This window comes from Lupinus angustifolius, unplaced genomic scaffold (genome assembly GCF_001865875.1).
Source record: "Lupinus angustifolius cultivar Tanjil unplaced genomic scaffold, LupAngTanjil_v1.0 Scaffold_6_35, whole genome shotgun sequence".
Classification (NCBI taxonomy): Eukaryota; Viridiplantae; Streptophyta; class Magnoliopsida; order Fabales; family Fabaceae; genus Lupinus; species Lupinus angustifolius.
The window spans coordinates 19,016-39,274 of record NW_017717471.1 but is presented as its reverse complement, the minus strand read 5'-3'; the positions used below and the strand labels follow the sequence as shown (position 1 = coordinate 39,274).

The window sequence follows — 20,259 nt, the reverse complement described above, 5'->3', positions numbered from 1 at the left end:
AAGAACTAAGAATCTTATTGGAGTAACAAATACTACACCTAACTCAAATTCCAAATCCAATTAAGAAAATTAAATTCAACTCATCTCTCATACTAAAATATGGGTAGAAAATGAAATTTGTTGATTTTAAATTTTTTACTGAAAAATAATCTATTAATTTTTTTTTTTTGCCAAATAACAATTTCATTGGGTCCTTCGTAATGGAAATTAATTTTTGCCAAATAATCTATTAAAAATTAATTTTTATCAATAATTAAATATAAATAATGGATAATGTAATTGATACATAAATATTTTTCTCAATGAAGAAATAAAATATGTACTAAGTGGCAGTAGAGTTTTTTGCATGGCCACCTTAGCCTTCTCATCATCATCTTCACCATCGTCATCATCGGCGGTTACCACAAATTCTTCTCTTACTCCATCCGTCATTCACGACAGAGCTCCTTCCCCTTCCTCCGCCATTGATTTCCTCTCCATATGTCACAACCTCAAGGTTTAAATCAAAATTTATTAGTATTTCGTCATTATTTTTTTCTTATTTATCACACATTGTTTTAAATTACTATCACATTTGTGTTTATTATCCCAATTGCGGTTGTCACAATGCGAGACTGTTGCTGCAATTGCGATTGTAAATTACAATTTAAAACACTAGTGCAAAATAAAACAGAAAAAAATGAAATGAAATATGCTTGATTTGCATTTTTTCAGTATGAATGTGTTAACGTTTTGAATGGTGAGTGTGAATTAGACAACAAAAAGAACAAGATGGGTAAGAAAAGAGGTAGAGGATTCAGAATCGATAGCGGATCATATGTATCAAATGGCTTTGATGGCTCTCATTGCTGCAGATATCCCTAGCTTTGACCGTGTTGGAATACGAGTTTATTTAGTTATGAAGTATGTTCATCAAACTAATTAACGGTTAAAGTTTTGAAGTAATTTCTAGTTATTAGTTTCTAAAGTCTTGACCTTAACTTCCTAGTTAACCCAAAATGTTTCACACTAATTTCACATAAGCAATCATAAAAAATGTTATATTCTTAATAAATAAATAAAAAAATCGAAAGTATCATATGTTACTTGAATTAACACGTATAAGAATGACCAATGATATGTAGTTGGGAGAATTTTATTACTATTTATATGAAAAATCAATATATCATATCTCTCAAAATATTTTCCGTGCTTACTTTAGGTACGCTGCATACAATTAACTTAATTCAAATTGACTCATGTTTAGCCTGAATTGGAAACATACTTATGTTGTTTATAACCTATTTTGATGTATGATAAAATATCTAACTTTGATAAATTGATGAGTTGTAAGAACTAAGAATCTTATTGGAGTAACAAATACTACACCTAACTCAAATTCCAAATCCAATTAAGAAAATTAAATTCAACTCATCTCTCATACTAAAATATGGGTAGAAAATGAAATTTGTTGATTTTAAATTTTTTACTGAAAAATAATCTATTAATTTTTTTTTTTTGCCAAATAACAATTTCATTGGGTCCTTCGTAATGGAAATTAATTTTTGCCAAATAATCTATTAAAAATTAATTTTTATCAATAATTAAATATAAATAATGGATAATGTAATTGATACATAAATATTTTTCTCAATGAAGAAATAAAATATGTACTAAGTGGCAGTAGAGTTTTTTGCATGGCCACCTTAGCCTTCTCATCATCATCTTCACCATCGTCATCATCGGCGGTTACCACAAATTCTTCTCTTACTCCATCCGTCATTCACGACAGAGCTCCTTCCCCTTCCTCCGCCATTGATTTCCTCTCCATATGTCACAACCTCAAGGTTTAAATCAAAATTTATTAGTATTTCGTCATTATTTTTTTCTTATTTATCACACATTGTTTTAAATTACTATCACATTTGTGTTTATTATCCCAATTGCGGTTGTCACAATGCGAGACTGTTGCTGCAATTGCGATTGTAAATTACAATTTAAAACACTAGTGCAAAATAAAACAGAAAAAAATGAAATGAAATATGCTTGATTTGCATTTTTTCAGTATGAATGTGTTAACGTTTTGAATGGTGAGTGTGAATTAGACAACAAAAAGAACAAGATGGGTAAGAAAAGAGGTAGAGGATTCAGAATCGATAGCGGATCATATGTATCAAATGGCTTTGATGGCTCTCATTGCTGCAGATATCCCTAGCTTTGACCGTGTTGGATTTATTCAAGTGTGAAGTCTCACATTGGATATACGGGGAGGAGTGAAGTAGAAAGCTCCATGGAATTAATGCCTTAAAGTTTTGGTTCAAGACATGTTGTTTCACTTATGACTCTCCACACTTCCCATACTCCAGTTACGTGGAACTTCCTACTGATTGGACCGGTCGCAGTCTGGTCCAACAAATTGAAACAAGTTTAGTTCATTTTTCTTGAGCTGTAATAAGTTACTTTAAGTAGTGTTTTTGATTTTTCGTTAATTGAGTGCATATGATAAATTAGATTGTGCATGTTTATTGAAAAATAGTTTGTTCTTTTATTTAGGTGTGTTAAAATGGCTAGTGTTCATGATATCGCAGAAGGTATGTTGCTTTGTCTTTTCGTTGTTTTCTGTTACTAAGACAAAATCAACATTTTTTTTAATTTATTAGCTCTCATCTTATTAATCCCCGAGTTTAATGAAAGTCGTTTTAGTCTATGTAAATATAAGCAACAGTCATATAACTGTTTGAAACCAGGGACATGTTAGACCGATTCATTCTAGTCACTGAAATTGTAAATACCAACCATGTCAGTCCCTAAATCTAGGGACCTATTAGACTAAAAAGGGGAGGCTCATTGCACGAGGCTCCCACCTAGTGGGGTTTGGGGAGAGTAGATGTATTGTGTTTGCAACTTTACTTTCACAATCGAAGAGGCTGTTTCCAGGATTTGAACCCATGACTTCCAGGTCACAAGGCAAACAACCTTACTTTTGTGCCAAAGCTCATCTCGTATGGACCTATTACACTGATAATTATAATTCTAAGTGCTAATATAACCAGTGCTTATAGTTTCAGGGATTAAAATGGTAATTTCCTAAACTAGGGATTGATATAATGTCTGCCTTTAAATTTATGGAATGAAATGATTGTTTAGTCTTTGTTTGATGTCATTCTCTATGTTTGGAGAGTAAGATTCTGTTTCTTCCTATTATGCTTTACTAATGTCATACAACAACAATCAAGCCGTAGTAGTTCCACTAGCTGGAGTTGACTGACATGTGGGTGTGAAGCGAATAAGTTGAAATAATAAAAATTAAGGTTGAATATAAATGGCCTAAAATTAATTCGTGTTCCATATGAAAACATTTGTGAAGTAAGTTTTCATGGTCTGATTGACCCAAGAACTCATACACACTAATATACTGATATACATATTTCATTCTACCACTGTACTGTTTCCACTTTACTCTAACTGAAAACATGAGAATTACTAATATTCCACTTTAGAATTAACTTAAAGTACAATTATACATAATTACAGTAGTTAATTTGCGGCACATACAAAAGCACAATTCTTTTAGCCCAGTTTTGTTTTCTATAGAAGTGTTGTATCTGGGATTTTCTAATCACTCGATGTTCTTACAATTATACATAATGACCTGCCGTTCTTGTTTCACATCCATGATCTCTCTTTAAGAACTGAAATTTGATGTTCTTACTATGTTTCCTTGTTTAACATCAATTGTTGGGGACATAACCCCATCTAATGGAATTTTGAAAGCAGAAAAAAGTTGATGAGAACAAGAAGCCTTAAATCATATGTGAAGGTGATCGGAGGTGGATCTAGAGGTACTTTGTTTTTCACTACTTAAATAAACTTGTTGACTATTATATTGTAATAAACTGATTTCTCTTGGTTTTTAATCCATTTGTTGTAATAAAGCCAAGGAAATCGCTAAGTTGTGGATGGATTATGAAGCAAATTCTTCCTGAGGAGCTAAATTTGTCAAGGAGTTAAGGATCTTGATAACGTTTGTGGATTATTTTGCTATTCCTTCAGTGATTTACTGTCGAGACTTGAGATTAACTTTTGACTGATTTTGATTACTAGTTTCACTACATTACGTTCTTTTTCTGGAGGCTTTTTGTGATAATCTCTTGTCTATTTTAACTGCTTTGCATACATAGTATCTTGCTATAGAGCAATGATTTATGTATCCATTTACTAGCACTAATTACTTGAACTCTGAAGGGAAGAAAAAGGGGGAATATAATAATATGGTCAATTTCATATCTCTGTGTCTTCTCATTTTAATTAAAATAAAAGTTTTGAATGTGCTTTTCTCTTTCCCCAAGGTGATGCATTGGTTTTCCATCTAGGCCATAACACATTTACAAGTCTTAATTTTCAAACAAGACAAACAAAAATAAGTAGAAAAATTGATCTTCACTACTCTTTCAGGCTGCTGATTTTAATTTCAGCTGTCAAAATTTTTGTGAAGAACATCAGCTATTAATGATTATGCAACATTTTGATTTAAGGCCAAAATTTCTCTGCACCGTACTTCTTTAGTTACCAAATCCTTAAAACTTTGTTTCATACAGGTGGAAATGATCCTTCAAGCCTTGCAATATGAGGATGGTCAGAAGCTTTGATTTTATTTTCCTTAACATTTTATTCATGTTGTGGTGATCACCTACTGAATTTTGCTTAATCATGTGGATTATTTGCTAATCTTATAAAATTAAAACATATGAAGGAGGAGAATAATCTTTGCAGTTAAACGATATGCTTCATGCTAAACTTAAGCATGCTTTGTGGTAGTGCTTTTCACTAATGTCTACCAATATCCACTAATATGTCGAAAAGTATTGATTACTTCTAATGATATTGATGTGTGATGAAGGTGGTTTGTAGAAAAGAAAGCAAGATACATCTTAGTATACTGTAGTACCTACAAATTAATATTAGTTTTTCTTAGAAAACTATCTATAAATCCTAAAAACTAAGATTTATTTTATTGTATTGTATTGCATTGCATTCTAGTATAGTGGTATATGACATGTGTTTCAATGAAGTTTTATACTGGTAGGCTACAACCATTCAAATGAGTGAGTGTTTTTATGATTTGCATGTTTCATTTTTGATTTACAATGGAATAATCCATATGCTCCAGAGTTTAGATCCCATTTTAGTTCTGAAAAATGTTCTCTTGTGGCATTTTGAAGGCCAAGGCAAGGATTTCGAAGAATTTTTCCAGTCAATTGCTGGTATTATTTTCCTCTACATTTTTAACTTAAAACGTACTTGATTAGTATTTCTTGATTGGTAATGTTCACACCCAATACTTATAGCCTATAGGGCATGTAACTTGTACTGAAAATGTAGTATGAACCTATATCTTCCAAAGATGCATGACTTGTTTTTACTTATTTAATGCTCTTTGTTTGAGATATTTTAATGACTATTGGTGATTTAATATGACATCCATTGCAGATTGCAATATGTTTTAGTTACTACAATGACTATTAGAGGTGTTATTTAGCAATATTTTGTGGAAAATACATTAGGCTATATAATTTTTTATTTAATTTTTTCAAAGTGTCATGCAAGAGAAGGTTTATTAATTTTTAAAAAATATAGTGGTGTTGGGTAGTTGAGCTTATTTTGTTTTCACTTGATTTAAATATTAAGTTGCCAAAGTATGTCTAGGTTGAATATGGAGCACAAAATGTCACTTAGTGTTTAAACTTTAGTGTTCTCTTAGCATGTTCTCAGACCTTTTATTCCCCAATTCACACTATACCCTTGAAGTGTTTTTTTTCAAGGAGTCATGGTAAATTTTAATGTGAATATGCAATTCAGATTGAGAGTACTCATTTATTTTCAATCGAATAGTGAAACCTAAGTATGGTAGTTGTTCTGGTAGTGAAACTGTTGGGTGTGATGATTTGGGTTGTAGCCCAACAAACAACACATCAAAGATAAACCATTGCTGATCTATTCTCGTAGGAATAAGAATATGAGTTATTTAGTTGTTTGGCTATATAGGTGAACCCTATATGGAGGGAATATGTAGTTTTTGGTTGTTATTCTGTTGACTGGACTATTCCAGTGTGTAAAAGGAAATTGTTCCTTTTGGGGGTAACTATTCCAGTGTTAGTAATTCTTCATCTTTGGAGAGAAGTTACAGTGTTGGATTTCTAATCTACCATTCTCAAAGGAGAGGATCTTATGAAGTTGGTTCGACCTGCCAGATTCGATAAACTCTTTCACGATGGAGAATCGCATGGGAGTCTTGGAAAGAGTTGTTGATGAGCATCGCATGAAACTGGACGATATGAAAACCGACGTCGAGTACATCAAAAATTTGTTGTTACAAATACACAACCAAAAAATCTTTCCGTGGAGGGGAACAATTCGGTGAACAAGAAGGAGCAAGGTGACGAAGGAGAGGCCAGTGATGCCGAAGATGAAATGGGGTCATTAAAGTATTCTTGGATCAAGAAAGTGGAATTACCCACTTTTGAAGGACTAAATCCTTTGGGTTGGTTGGTGAGGGCAGAGAAATTCTTTGAGGTACAGCAAGTGAAGACCTCAAAGAGATTAAAGCTTGCTTTAATTAGCATGGAAGGGAATGCGGTGCATTGGTTCCGATATTGGCGACAAAAATCCAAGAATCCATCTTGGAAAGATTTTTTAGAGGCTTTGATGAGAAGATTTAGTGGCAAGGGTAGAGGAATAGTGTACGAGAGGTTGGCTTCCCTAATGCAGATGGAAGGAGTGAAGGAGTATGTGCAGAAGTTTGAACTCATGGTCGTGCAAGCAAGCCCGAATGCGGAGGATCAAATTCTTGGCTATTTCTTGGCTGGTCTGCGTCAAGACATTAGAAGCTTGGTAAGACCTCATGACCCTAGGGACCTTACTAGAGCAATGGAGATAGTCTGCGACGTGGAAGAAGTGATGAAGCAGATGCAACATTCTCAGAACACGTAGGAGCATGGAATCAACGTTGGATTCAGGTTTCAAGGAGGGGGATCAATCATATCCAGATCCAGGGGTTTCAGTGGGGCGAGTAGTGCTATATTAGTGTAGTTCAGATTTAACTGATTTTGTAACTGTTTCTCTTAAAATGTATCTAGCATTCTTTTATTCCTTTGATGTATCTGGCCTATCTTTATAACTAGATTCATTACTAGTTAGTTTTCTGTTTTACTATAAGTAAAGAGCACATGCTCTTTTTGTAATCGTCAGTTATCGGGGGTCTGTGTCTATCTCGGTCATAATCTCGTCTCTTGGTGGTCAAAGAAGAAAGAATGGATTGCTCGGTCTACAGCTGAAGCCGGATATCGTAGCTTGACTATTACTACTAGTGAGATGATCTGGATTCAAAGTCTCCTTCAGGAGTTACAGTTTAAGAGTTCTATTCCAGTTGTATACTGTGATAATATGAACATTGTTTTACTTTCAAGAAATCCAGTCTTGCACTCTAGGACCAAACATATTGAACTTGATCTCTTTTGGGTCAGAGAAAGAGTAATCAACAAACAGTTACTAGTTGAGCATGTTTCCTCTGAGCATCAAGTTGCATATATTCTTACCAAGCATCTCTCTACTTCTCGTTTTACTCTTCTTCGGGACAAACTTCACATCACAGATCTATATACTGCTCAACAAGGTCACAATAGCTCCAAATTTAGGGGGAATATTAGTGTAGTTCAGATTTAACTGATTTTGTAACTATTTCTCTTAAAATGTATCTAGCCTATCTTTATGACCAGATTCATTACTAGTTAGTTTTCTGTTTTACTATAAGTAAAGAGCACATGCTCCTTTTGTAATCGTGAATTATAAAGCTAATAAAGTAGAACGTATTCGTCTCTCTCTCTCTCCACCTTTTTATCTTTTCCTTTTTTTCTCTCTCAAACCGTAACCTCTTATTCTCTACGGTTCTCACGATTCTCACTTCTTCTTCTTCTCCTCTAATTCTCCAAAAGCAAACATGCCCAAACACAAAATGGGGGAACTCAAAGCTCTCAAGGTTCTGCAATATCAGCGACAAAAACCAAATTTTCAGGGCCAAGAAGTAGAGGAACACACACCATTCTCTATGTTGAATATGTTCGAAGAAGAGAAACGGGAAAGTTTTATCATTATGGTCTAGCTTTTGGGCCAGGACACCACTGCCCAAAAAAGAGCACGAGGATGGTAATTTTGGCTGAGGATGAGGAGGTTAATGAAGAAGGATAAATAACAACTATAGAAGGACGTATCAATCCTGAGGAGAAAGAAACTGAGATTGCAGATGTGGAATGCCAATGGATGGATCTCTATATGTGTTTAGTAGGAGGATTAACTCAACCTCAGACTATGAAACTTAAAGGGGAATTATTAGAGATCACTAAGATTTCTGTATTATCTGGAATGTATTAGTTATAAATTTTTGTTTTAGTTTGTTTTAGTAGTTGTAACAAACTATGTCACGTGTACATCAATTCATCTCTTTAAATAGAGATTCCCTCTATTGTAATAACCCAAGTTTCAATAATTCAAAATTTAGTAACTGCCACATTCAGAGCAGTTACCTTTTCTCTTTCTCTCTCTCTCTCTATTTCTTTTCATTTCTTTGTTATATTTACATGGTATCACGCCTCCAATGGCTCTTGTCTCTGAAGATCTTGGTTTTCCTCCTCCTTTCATGCCTTCTCCACTGCATTCTTCTCATCCTTCTCTCACTCTTCCTCTTCCAACAACAAAACTTACGGAGCATAACTTCTTGATATGGAAATAGTTCATGGTTGCGATTCTCACTTCCAATCGTGCTTTTCGATTTTTTTTATGGTGATTCTTTTCCAGAACGGTTTCTTATGGAAGAAGATCGTCTTCTCTATCGCGTGAATTCTGTCTACTTGAGCTGGGAGGAGCAAGACTAGATGATTCTGTCGTGGTTCCTTAACTCGCTTTCCACAGATCTACAACCTAGTGTTGTTGATTGTAGGCATTCCTTTCAGCTATGGCGTGAAATTAGTGAGTATTGTCATGCTCAAACGAAAGCCAAGAGTAGACAGCTTAAGGCGCAGTTGAAATCAATGGTTAAAGGTTCATGCTCTATATCAGAGTATTTTATGAAGATTAAGGTACTTGTTGTCTCTTTACTTTCCATAGGTTCTCCAATAACCCTAGCTGAACACACTGATTGCATTCTTGATGGTTTTCCTGAGGAATATCAAAATCTCATTACTACGGTTGAGAGTCAAGAAGATACTCCTTCAATCAATGCTCTTCAATCTTATTTGGTGAGATTTGAAGCTCGTCTAGAGAGAAATGGTAGTATATCTGTTTTTGATGCTCTCTCTGTGAACGTTGCTGCTGCTTCTCCACCTAATCCTGTCTCCATCAATTCGCAAATGAATAGCTATCCTATTAGGTCTCCAAGTTCTCCTTCTGTTCCTAGGGGACGTAATGATGGACTTCCTACCCACTTTCATGGAAATACTAGATATAGAAGCAATTTTCATGGTAATCGTGGTAGAAGAGGTGGTTATGGATCTCGTGGCAGTTCTAGACCACGTGGAAACACCTTATTCTATGACTATTGCAATAAGTATGGACATGAGTATGCACCATCTACCTATGGACAAAATTACTATGGTGCTCCTCTTGGCTATGATACTCCAGCACCAAGACACTACTCAAGTTTTCCTCCTCGTGCTCCAAGGGGCTTCCATCACTATCCTAAGCCACACTTCCCACATCCAAGGGGATCATATGTTGGTCATTTTGATCATTTTGCTCCCGATTCTTACTTTGGACCTTCTCATCATGCTGCTCAAGGTCCTCACGGATATCCTCTTGGTCAAGGTCACTTTGGCTCTCATTATGCTATGACAACATTAGCTTCTGGAAGTGCACCTAACAAGACCAATCCAGTGTGGTATCCTGATTATGGTGCCACTAATCATCTCATATCTGATCCTGGTTTGGTTCAAGAGCCTACTGAAAAATTCACGTCGAATCAGATTTACTTGGATAATAGTTCTAGTATCCCTATCTCTACTTGTGGTAATTCTAAATTTCATTCATCTTTTAATCCTCATGTGTCTCTATCTCTTAGGAAACTCCTTCTTGTTCCCCCCGTCACTAAAAATTTACTTAGTGTTTCTTAGTTTGCACAAGACAACAATTGTTACTTTGAATTTCATCCTCATGCTTGTTTTGTCAAATACCAGGCTATTGATCATATCTTACTAAGAGGCACTATTACTCCAGAGGGACTCTATGCTTTTCATGATCTACTGCCTTTAGTATCTTCAAGTCCTTCTTCTACTGGTCCTTCTCAGAAGCAACCTAGTAGTACAATAGTTTTTCCCTTTCTAAGAATAAATTTGTACACAATTCTGTTAGTAGTGGTTCTTCTTATTTTCTTTGGCATTGTAGACTAGGTCATGCCAATGAAAAAGTTGTTTCGAATATTCTTAGTCACTGTAATATCTCTCAAAGTCACAAAAGTGTTTTAGATTTTTGTATTGCTTGTTGCCTAGGAAAGTCTCACAAACTTCTTGTTGCTGATTCCACTAATAAATATCCTAATCCTTTTGATCTGCTTTATGTTGACTTGTGGGGACCTGCACCTATTGATTCTATAACTAGGTTTATATATTATTTCTCTCTTATTGATGCTGCCACTAGACACACTTGGGTATATTTGTTGAAATTAAGGTCTGATACAATCACCTTGTTTGACACATTTCTCACTATGATAAAAACTCAATTTAACAAAACTGTCAAATCTGTTCAAAGTAATTGGGATGGGGAGTTTAGACCTTTTACCGCATATCTCACTAAGTTGGGTATTTCTCATAGAGTAGCTTGTCTACATACTCATCATCAAAATAGGACTGTTGAGAGGAAACATAGGCACATTATGAGGACTGGTTTAGCCTTTTTAGCTCATGTTTGTTTGCCTCTAAAGTTTTGGGATCATGCCTTTCTAACAATTGTGTATCTTATTAATAAACTACCTTCTCCCACCCTAGCTCATAAATCCCCTCATACACTTCTCTATAACATTGTTCCTGATTATATCTCCTTAATGATACTTGGTTGCTCTTGTTTTCCCATTCTTAGGCCATTCAACAAACATAAGCTTGATTTTAGATCCTCTGAGTGTACCTTCTTGGGTTATTCTATGTCTCACAAAGGGTATAAGTGTCTTACTAATGAAGGTAAGATAATCATTTCCAAAGATGTTGTATTCAATGAATATAAGTTTCCCTATGCTACATCTCTTCAGTCCTCCCCTTCCTCTACATATATTCCCCCACCTGAACAAATTCTAGTGCTTCCTAATCCATCCTCTATTCCCTCACAGACCTCTGATCATGTTTCCCCTTCCTCCTCTAGCCCCTCTACAAATATCCCAATAACGTCTCCACATTTTCAACATAACACATATCCTAATGCCACTACTACACCTACTGAGTCTAACGAACCTGAGATTGTTGTTTCTCCTATCCTTAGGGACTCAAGTGTCATTGTTCCATCCAGTGAGTCAAGTGAACCTGAGTCTGTTCCTAGGTCATGTCATCCAATGCAAACCAGGACAAAGTCAGGGATATTTAAAACCATTTACCCTACAACTTATCTAGCTCATATTGAACCAACTTCAGTCAAAGTTACCTTGGCTAATCCTGTTGGGCCTCAACTATGAAAAATGAATATGATGTTTTTTCAAGTCAGACACTTGGTCCCTAGTATCTCTGCCACCCAACAACCAGGCTATTGGCTATAAATAGGTGTTTATGGTCAAAGAGAATCCCGATGGGTCTCTTAACAGGTACAAGGCTAGGTTAGTTGCCAAAGGGTTTCATCAGAAGCATGTTGTTGACTATAATGAAACTTTTTCTCCTGTAGTGAAGCCTATCACTGTAAGGATTTTGGCTTTAACCTTTATCTGGTCTCTTAAACAACTGAATATTAATAATGCCTTTCTCAATGGCAATCTCACTGAAGAAGTCTATATGCAACAACCTATAGGGTTTCAGGATATGGATAAGTCCTTGGTTTGAAAACTTAACAGTTCCTTATATGGCCTCAAACAGGTCCCTAGGCAGTGGTTTGAGAAGTTAAAGGCAACTCTGTTCAAACTTGGGTTTAATACTAGCAAATGTGATAACTTCTTGTTCATTCACACTTACAAGTTATTTGCCTTAGTCTATATGGATGACATTATCATTATAGGATCTTCTCAAATTCACATCAGATCTCTTATTGACAATCTCAATAGCACTTTTGCTCTCAAAGACCTTGGCAGTCTTGACTACTTCTTGGGTATTGAAGTCAAATATCTCAAAGACAAATCTATTCTACTATCACAGTCCAAATATATCAGAGATCTCATTGAAATGGCTAATATGTCTAGAGAAAAAGTTGTTAACTGTCCTATGGTGTCCAACTACAAGTTGACAAAGAATGGGTCTAACTATGTTGAAAGCCCTTCTCTCTATAGGTCCATTGTTGGGGCTCTTTAGTATGCTACTATCACAAGGCCTGATATAGCCTACTCTGTGAACAAAGTATGTCAATTCTTGTCTGCTCCTTTAGAAGAATATTGGACTGCTGTAAAAAGGATACTTAGATACCTAAATGACACTCAGTCTCATGGCCTGCACTTACATCCAACTAATCCTACCTCACCCTTGGTTCTGAAGGGTTTTTGTGATGCTGATTAGGCATCTGATTGTGATGATAGAAAGTCTACTTCAGGAGCTTGTATTTTTATTGGATCTAATCTAGTCACCTGATGGTCCAAAAAGCATCAAATCATTTCCAGATCTAGCACTGAGGCTGAATACAAAAGCTTGACTCTTCTTGCTTAGGAGTTCATGTGGGTGTAGTCTCTTCTCAGTGAGTTGAAGTTTCCCTACAATGCACCTCTTCTTTTATGTGACAATCTTAGCACAATTGCTATGGCACATAATCCAGTTCTCCATCAAAGAACAAAGTACATTGAGCTTGATTTATTCTTTGTCAGAGAAAAGATCTAAAACAAGTCTATTGAAGTTAAGCACATCCCATCCAATTTTCAGACTTTAGATGTTCTCACTAAACCTCTCTCCTACTAGATTTCTCACTCTAAGAAGACAGCTTCAAGTCTCCAACACAGATCCACCTTTGGTTTCTCAGGGGTTGTATTAGAGATCACTTAGATTTCTGGATTATCTGGAATGTATTAGTTATAAATTTCTGTTTTAGTTTGTTTTAGTGGTTGTAACAAACTATGCCATGTGTACATCAATTCATCTCTTTAAATAGAGATTCCCTCTCTTGTAATAACTCATGTTTCAATAATACAAAATTCAGTAACTGCCACATTCAGAGCAGTTACATTTTTTTATATATCTCTCTCTTCTTTTTTTCATTTCTTGGCTACATTTATAGGAATTACAAGGACATGAAGTCCTCATTTTGATTGATAGCGGGGCAAGTCATAATTATGTATCCAGTTAAATGGTACAAAAATTAGGACTTAGGACAGAATCTACCCCACCATATTTTGTAAGGTTGGGAGATGGTCATCGAAAATCCACGCAAGGTAGTTGTATGGACCTGATAGTGAAATTGGGAAATTATGTGATGAAAGGTGAGTTTTTCTTGTTTGACTTAGGAGGAATAGATATAATTTTGGGAGTAGCTTGGTTGGTGACTTTGGGAGAGGTCAAGATTAATTGGAAGACTCTGAGCATGGCATTCCACCACCAAGGGCAAAACATGGTGATTCTTGGGGATCCAAGTTTATCCCGAGCAGTAATCTCATCTAAGGCTTTAATGAAATTAGCCAAGACGAAAATTGAAATGATGTCCATGCTATGGGTAATGGAGAAAAACAACATGGATGAGGAGGTGTTGACATTGGAACAATCTCGACAATTGCAAAGAATCTTGGATGAGTATACCATGGTTTTTCAAGAGCCAAAAAGATTACCACCAACCAGAGAAGTTGATCACTGAATTCCGATCAGGGCAGGAGTTGATCCAATTAATGTGAGACCTTATCGATATCCACACATGCACAAAAAATGAAATAGAATCACAAGTAGCAGAGATGTTGGCCGCGAAAATTATTAGGCATAGTAATAGCCCTTATTCCAACCCAATTATCTTGGTTAAAAAGAAGAGTGGGGGGTTGGAGGTTCTGTGTGAACTATCAAGCTCTAAATAAGGCTACCATACCAGATAAATTCTCCATTCCAGTGATAAAAGAGTTACTAGATGAGTTGAGCGGGGCTATGTACTTTTCCAAGAATGATTTGATGGCCGATTATCACCAAATTCGGATGCGTGAGCTAGACATTCCTAAAACAACATTTCGAAGACATTAGGGACATTATGAATAATTGGTAATGCCATTTGGATTAACCAACGCACCAGCTACCTGCCAGTGTGCGATGAATGCTACCCTTAAACCATTTCTCCGTAAGTATGTCCTAATATTTTTTTATGACATTTTAGTCTACAACAAGTCTTGGGAGGATAATGTGAAGCACTTGAGGCTTATGTTGGCTAGACTATTAGAACATTCTTTCGTTGCCAATCAAAAGAAGTGCAGTTTTGGCAAGACCAAAGTGGGATACTTAGAACATATCATTTCAAGGATTAGGGTAGAAATGGACCCTCAAAAGATTGAAACAATTTTACAATGGCCCCTACCCAAGACTCTGAAGGCTTTATGAGGTTTTATGGGTCTCACAAAATACTATAGGAGATTTATTTGCAAGTATAGTCAAATAGCTCATCCCCTCACTGATTTGTTGAAGAAGGGTAACTTCAAATGGACCGAGGAGAGCACAAAGGTGTTTACACAACTGCAACAAGTAATTACCACAACACTAGTGCTATCCATGTCGGACTTCTCAAAACCATTCTCCATTAAGTGTGACGCCTCGGGGAAAGGCATAGGAGCTGTGTTAATTCAAGATAAAAAGCCAATTGCCTTTTTCAGCAAAGCATTGGCAGAATCAACACTCTCCAAATACGTATATGAAAAAGAGTTGATGGCCTTGGTCTTAGAAATCCAACGTTGGAGGCCTTATCTCTTAGGTCAGAAATTCACGGTGTTCACTGGTCAAAAGAGCCTAAGGTATCTGTTGGAGCAGCGAATAACAACCCAAAATCAACAAAATTGGTTGACCAAATTGTTGGGTTATAAATTCGAGATTGCGTATAAAGTAGGAGCATTAGATAGAGTTGTAGATACTCTCTAGAAGGGATGAAGACAAGGAATTGCAGGGAAGAACTAGATCTTTTTGGCCAAATATTGCAGAAATTGATGAGGAAGTCAAAAGGGATCTAGTTTTGGCCAAACCCAGGGAAGACTTGCAAGCTAATCCAGATTCTCATCCCCAATACACTTGGAAACAAGATCGATTATATTATAAAGGAAAGTTAGTTTTAGCATCTGAGTCGGCTTGGATTCCCAGACTATTGCAGGAATTCCACACTTCCCCAATAGGAGGGCATTCGAGAATCTATAGAATGTATAGGAGGATGACACAATCGCTTCTCTGGAATGGAATGAAAGGAGCAATAAGAAAGTTTGTAGTAGCTTGCCATGTATGCCAAAGGAGCAAATATTTGGCTTCTTCCCCTGCAAGGTTTCTACAACCGTTACCTATTCCTAATGCCATTTGGGAGGAACTCACCATGGATTTTATTGTAGGGCTTCCCAAATCCAAAGGTTTTAATGCGGTGTTAGTTGTGGTGCATCGGCTAAGCATATATGGTCATTTTATCCTCATGAAACACCCTTATTCCGCTAGATCCATTGTGGAAGTGTTTGTCAAGGAGGTCATTCGGCTTCATGGAGTCCCTATTTCTATTGTAAATGATAGAGATCCTACCTTCACGAGTCATTTCTGGCAAGAACTTCTCAGGATGTACGATACTACATTAAAAATGAGTACGACCTATCATCCAGAATCGGATGGACAGACCGAGGTTCTTAATAGGACTCTAGAGACTTATCTAAGGTGCTTCAGTTCAGAACAGCCCAAAGTGTGGGCGAAATGCATCCCATGGGCAGAGTATTGGTACTAGACTACATTTCGAAGTGCAGCTCACTACACTCCCTTTGAGGTAGTGTTGAAAGCCATATTCGGGACAATCTGATTAGGGTTGCCCTTGCAAGTTTATTTAATTATTTTAGAGTGATGAGTGATGAATAATTTATTTAATTAACGACTTTATTTATTTACTCCCTTTTCCGGTTCCTTGTAACCATACCATAAAGGTCGGTCTCATTTTATTAAGTTAACCAGACCATTTCTTACGAAAGGTTGGTATCAAAAAATAATAAAATGAACAAAATAATAAAGTTAACAGTTAACCGTACTACTTCTTTCGAAGGGTTGATATAAAGAATAAAAGAATAAAACAATAAATAAATGTTAGTTGCGGAAAAGTAAATGGCAGTAAATAAATGTTAGTTGCGGAAAAGTAAATGAGAGAAAGTAAATGTTAGTTGCGGAAAATAAATGACAGAAAGTAAATGTTAGCAGATAGATTTATTATTCATTACTCTTTTATTGTTTAAGTAAATTTCCATTAATTGAATTGCACTTTTTGCATATTATTCCTATGTACAAAGTTACAAACCATGAATTGGTTTGAACTTATGTTTTTAGGAATCTTTAATCAACAAATAAAATTTATAAGTTAACACTTTACTATTTTACACTATCTCTTTCAAGATGTAATTATAGTATAGTATAAGTTATGTCGATCCAAATGGAATTGCATTAATAGAAGAAAATTATATAGGCATATTATAGCAAAAATAATGATTAACAATTTTTGTATGATTTTTGTGTTATGTTGCATAAAAAGTTAACAAAGAAATATAAACTAATATTCACAAATTCTTGAGGAGAAAATTGGTTTGAAATATGGAATTATTTCTAGACTCAAATGATTTTGAAAACATTAGACAAGTTATGCGTTATACTTTGGTTAATTCCAAACACCAAGTCTTAATCTCTCATCTAGTGTCCTAGTATGGAAAGATGATTTTCAAACCTTATGTAATACACTAAATAATAATTAACTGCCACTCGTCGGAGTAGGTTGTTCAACCCTACTTCAGGCTCCGTTAACTTTATTTAGCCTTGAACATAAGTTGCTTAAAATAAATGCTTTGATATGGCAAGTGAACTAAGGTGTATGTTATACTTTTTAGTTCATTTGTACCTTAAGAAGAAGCAGTTTGGATCTTTAAATCAAGTTTTAGGTGATCAAGCTAAAACCGCATTAAGAACTTCTTAAAGAATCAAAATCAACCAAAAGTAATAACTTGAATATATTGAAATCAAAAGATGATACATATGAAGAAAAAATAATAATATTATACCATAATTCAAATCAATGTGTAGGAGCATTAGCCATCTATCTAAGGATGAGATACTTTTGGAAGCAAATGAGATTACAAAATTAAATTTTGCATCACATTTGCCAACTCCTTTCTCCTCTTAAATTCTAAGGGAAAAATTACAAAATTTACTTAAGAGCTACCTTGGAATCAGTGACCCCAAAAGTACAAGAATTCTAGAGAAAAATGTTTTGGTCTACCTTGGAAGAGGGCCTCTATTTATAGGCAACTAGGTCACCGCCTGACCCTCTTGGTCTACGCCAGGCGCACCAAACTCTTTAGCATGAGTTTGGTCCTTGGCCAAGCAGCTTAGTCAGTTGCTTGTTGTTGACTCATCAAAGCTACTTGTGAGCTACTTGACCAGGTTATTGTGGGCTATTCTAAAAAGTGCTCAGAGGCCTTGTCAAGTGAGGTCATGTATGATGCCGTCATTGCTTGGTGGCCAAGTCAAGTTGACCACTTGCTGGGTCCAGCCCGCCTGACTACTTAGGTGGCACCGCTCAGCTGTATGCTTGATCAACTTGTCCTGCTCTTGACCAGGTGTGTAGTTCCAGGCTGGGTGGTCCAGGTGCACGCTGAGCTACATGCTTCAGTAGGTTGGCTTGTGTCATGCTTGAGTCTGACCGTGCCATGCTTGTGTTTGATCGAGTCAAGTTGGTGCTAGGTCAGCTGGGCGATCCTGTTTGTCCACGTCAGGCTGCTTAGTGAACAACTTCATGTGTTTGGTCTATGCTTTGGCCAAACACTTAACTTGGTATGTGTGCATCAAAAGTGGCTTATTTGGACACCTCCTTGCTTGATTATTTTTCTGAAATTTTCTTCTCTTTGATTTTTCCTAAAAAACTTCACACAAAGATTTGGAAAAGAGATGGATAAAATATACAATCAAACTATGACAATTTATCTAAAATGTGTTGAATTAAGTTGGTTTTGCATGAATTACATATGATAAGTGTCATGAAAAGTGTATGAAAATTAAGTATTTTGACACTTATCAAGTAATATATGGAAGACCGCCTCCTTCCCTGTCTAGATTTGTACCTGTAGAAGTTTTGGTTGAAGCTGTGGCATAAGATTTAATGGATAGAGATGAAGCACTGAAGCAACTCAAATTCCATTTACAGAGAGCACAAGATCAGATGACACATTACGCCCACTTGCACGGGAAGAAATCTCAGATTCAGATAGGGGATTGGGTTTACCTCAAGATTAGGCCGCATAGAGAGAGCTCCCTACCTACTAAGCTTCATCTTAAGCTATCGACAAGATATTATGGTCCCTACTTGGTGCTAAAACAGGTGGGAGTAGTGACATTTAAATTGCAGCTTCCAAAACAGTTCTGTGTTCATCCGGTGTTTCATGTATCTTAATTGAAGAAGGCAACAAGGCACCATCCAGTAGAATCGGACCTGCCAACAGAATTGCAAGGGGCAGCAGAGAGTTATCGGCCATCCTAGATTTTGGAGCCACGGACTAGGATTCGAGCAGGTACCGAAGTGACACAAATCTTGATACAATTGTCAACTAACTAACTCATATTCAACAAAGAATACGAGTCAGTTAGTTGGTTGGCTATATAGGTGAACCCTCTATGGAGGGAATATGTAGTTTTTGGTTGTTATTGTGTTGACTCGACTATTCCAGTGTGTAAAAGGATATTGTTCCTTTTAGGGGTAACTTGTTACCTTAGTTCTTTTTGTATCTTGAAGTCTTATTTCAATAAAGAGGTAATTCAGTAATTCTTTATCTTTGTGAGAGAAGTTACAATGTTAGACTTCTAATCTACCATTCTCAAAGGAGAGAATCCTATCAGAAACATAAACATATGCTATTACTCAATGTAACTTTGGGAGGTGTTTATCTGATCGGAAGATAGGGACTTTCCCCTTTGGGTTTAATCTGCATGATTTATTGAGCATTGAAGACAAGTTAAGAAGGCATGAATTATTGGACAATCTGTTCAAAGATGGATCAGATTTTAACAACTTTCAGACATTAGAGATCGTATAGAGAAGAAGGCTATTCTCACCAACCCTTTTGTAGGGAAGTTCCAGACTGAAATTGGCAAAGCTTGGACATCAGAGATCATATCGAGAAGAAGGAAGAACAACTAGTGTTTCTAATCATTCTTATCCCCCTATTTGGAGTGTACGACAAACAAATTGAAGCTAAAAAGGTGGAGTGATGTTTCTATTTTGTTTCATGATTCATGTATTCCTTTAAACTTGACGCTTCTGCAGTTAGGTTGATAAACACTGGTACATAATTCACACAAGAACGAATTGAAAGAATGCTCAAAACCCAACCAGGATTCAATGGTTCTTGGTAGGGTCGAATGTATAGAACTATATTGAGAAAATTGAACGATTACAAGTGGTGAATTGTACAATTGTTAGGTCCCTGGACCATTCCCTCAAGTTCCTCAACCAGAATTACTCTAACTGTTTTTCCCTCCCTTTCATTTAGCCCCCAAAGTCCTATTTATAGAAAATCTAACCAACTTAACTACCCAAGGGCATTGTAGGAATTATACTACCACTTAACCAAACTTTTCTCTTTCCCCTTCTATACACATTTTTTATAGAAGGTTTGGGCTTAGCCCTATCATAGGTGTTTGAGTTATGCAAAATGCAATGCACCATTCTGCTAACCGCGGAAAGTCGTGGGGGCCAAATGGTAACTACTAACTACACATGTAGTAGCAGACAATTTCCTATGGAGAGTTAATAACAATATTGTTCATCGAGTCTAATTGAAATATTTTTTATGATTTTATATTGTAGGGAAGATTATCAATAGTTTAAAATTTCATGTATAAATTGAATATTTTACTTTACAGAGATGATACTTTACAATCTTGAAAA

At 35.9% G+C, this 20,259-nt stretch overlaps 1 pseudogene; it reads left to right on the top strand.

Annotated features, from left to right (window-relative positions):
* Nucleotides 1-346: 346 nt before the first annotated feature.
* Nucleotides 347-20,220, top strand: LOC109337417 (annotated as a pseudogene).
* Nucleotides 20,221-20,259: the final 39 nt, after the last annotated feature.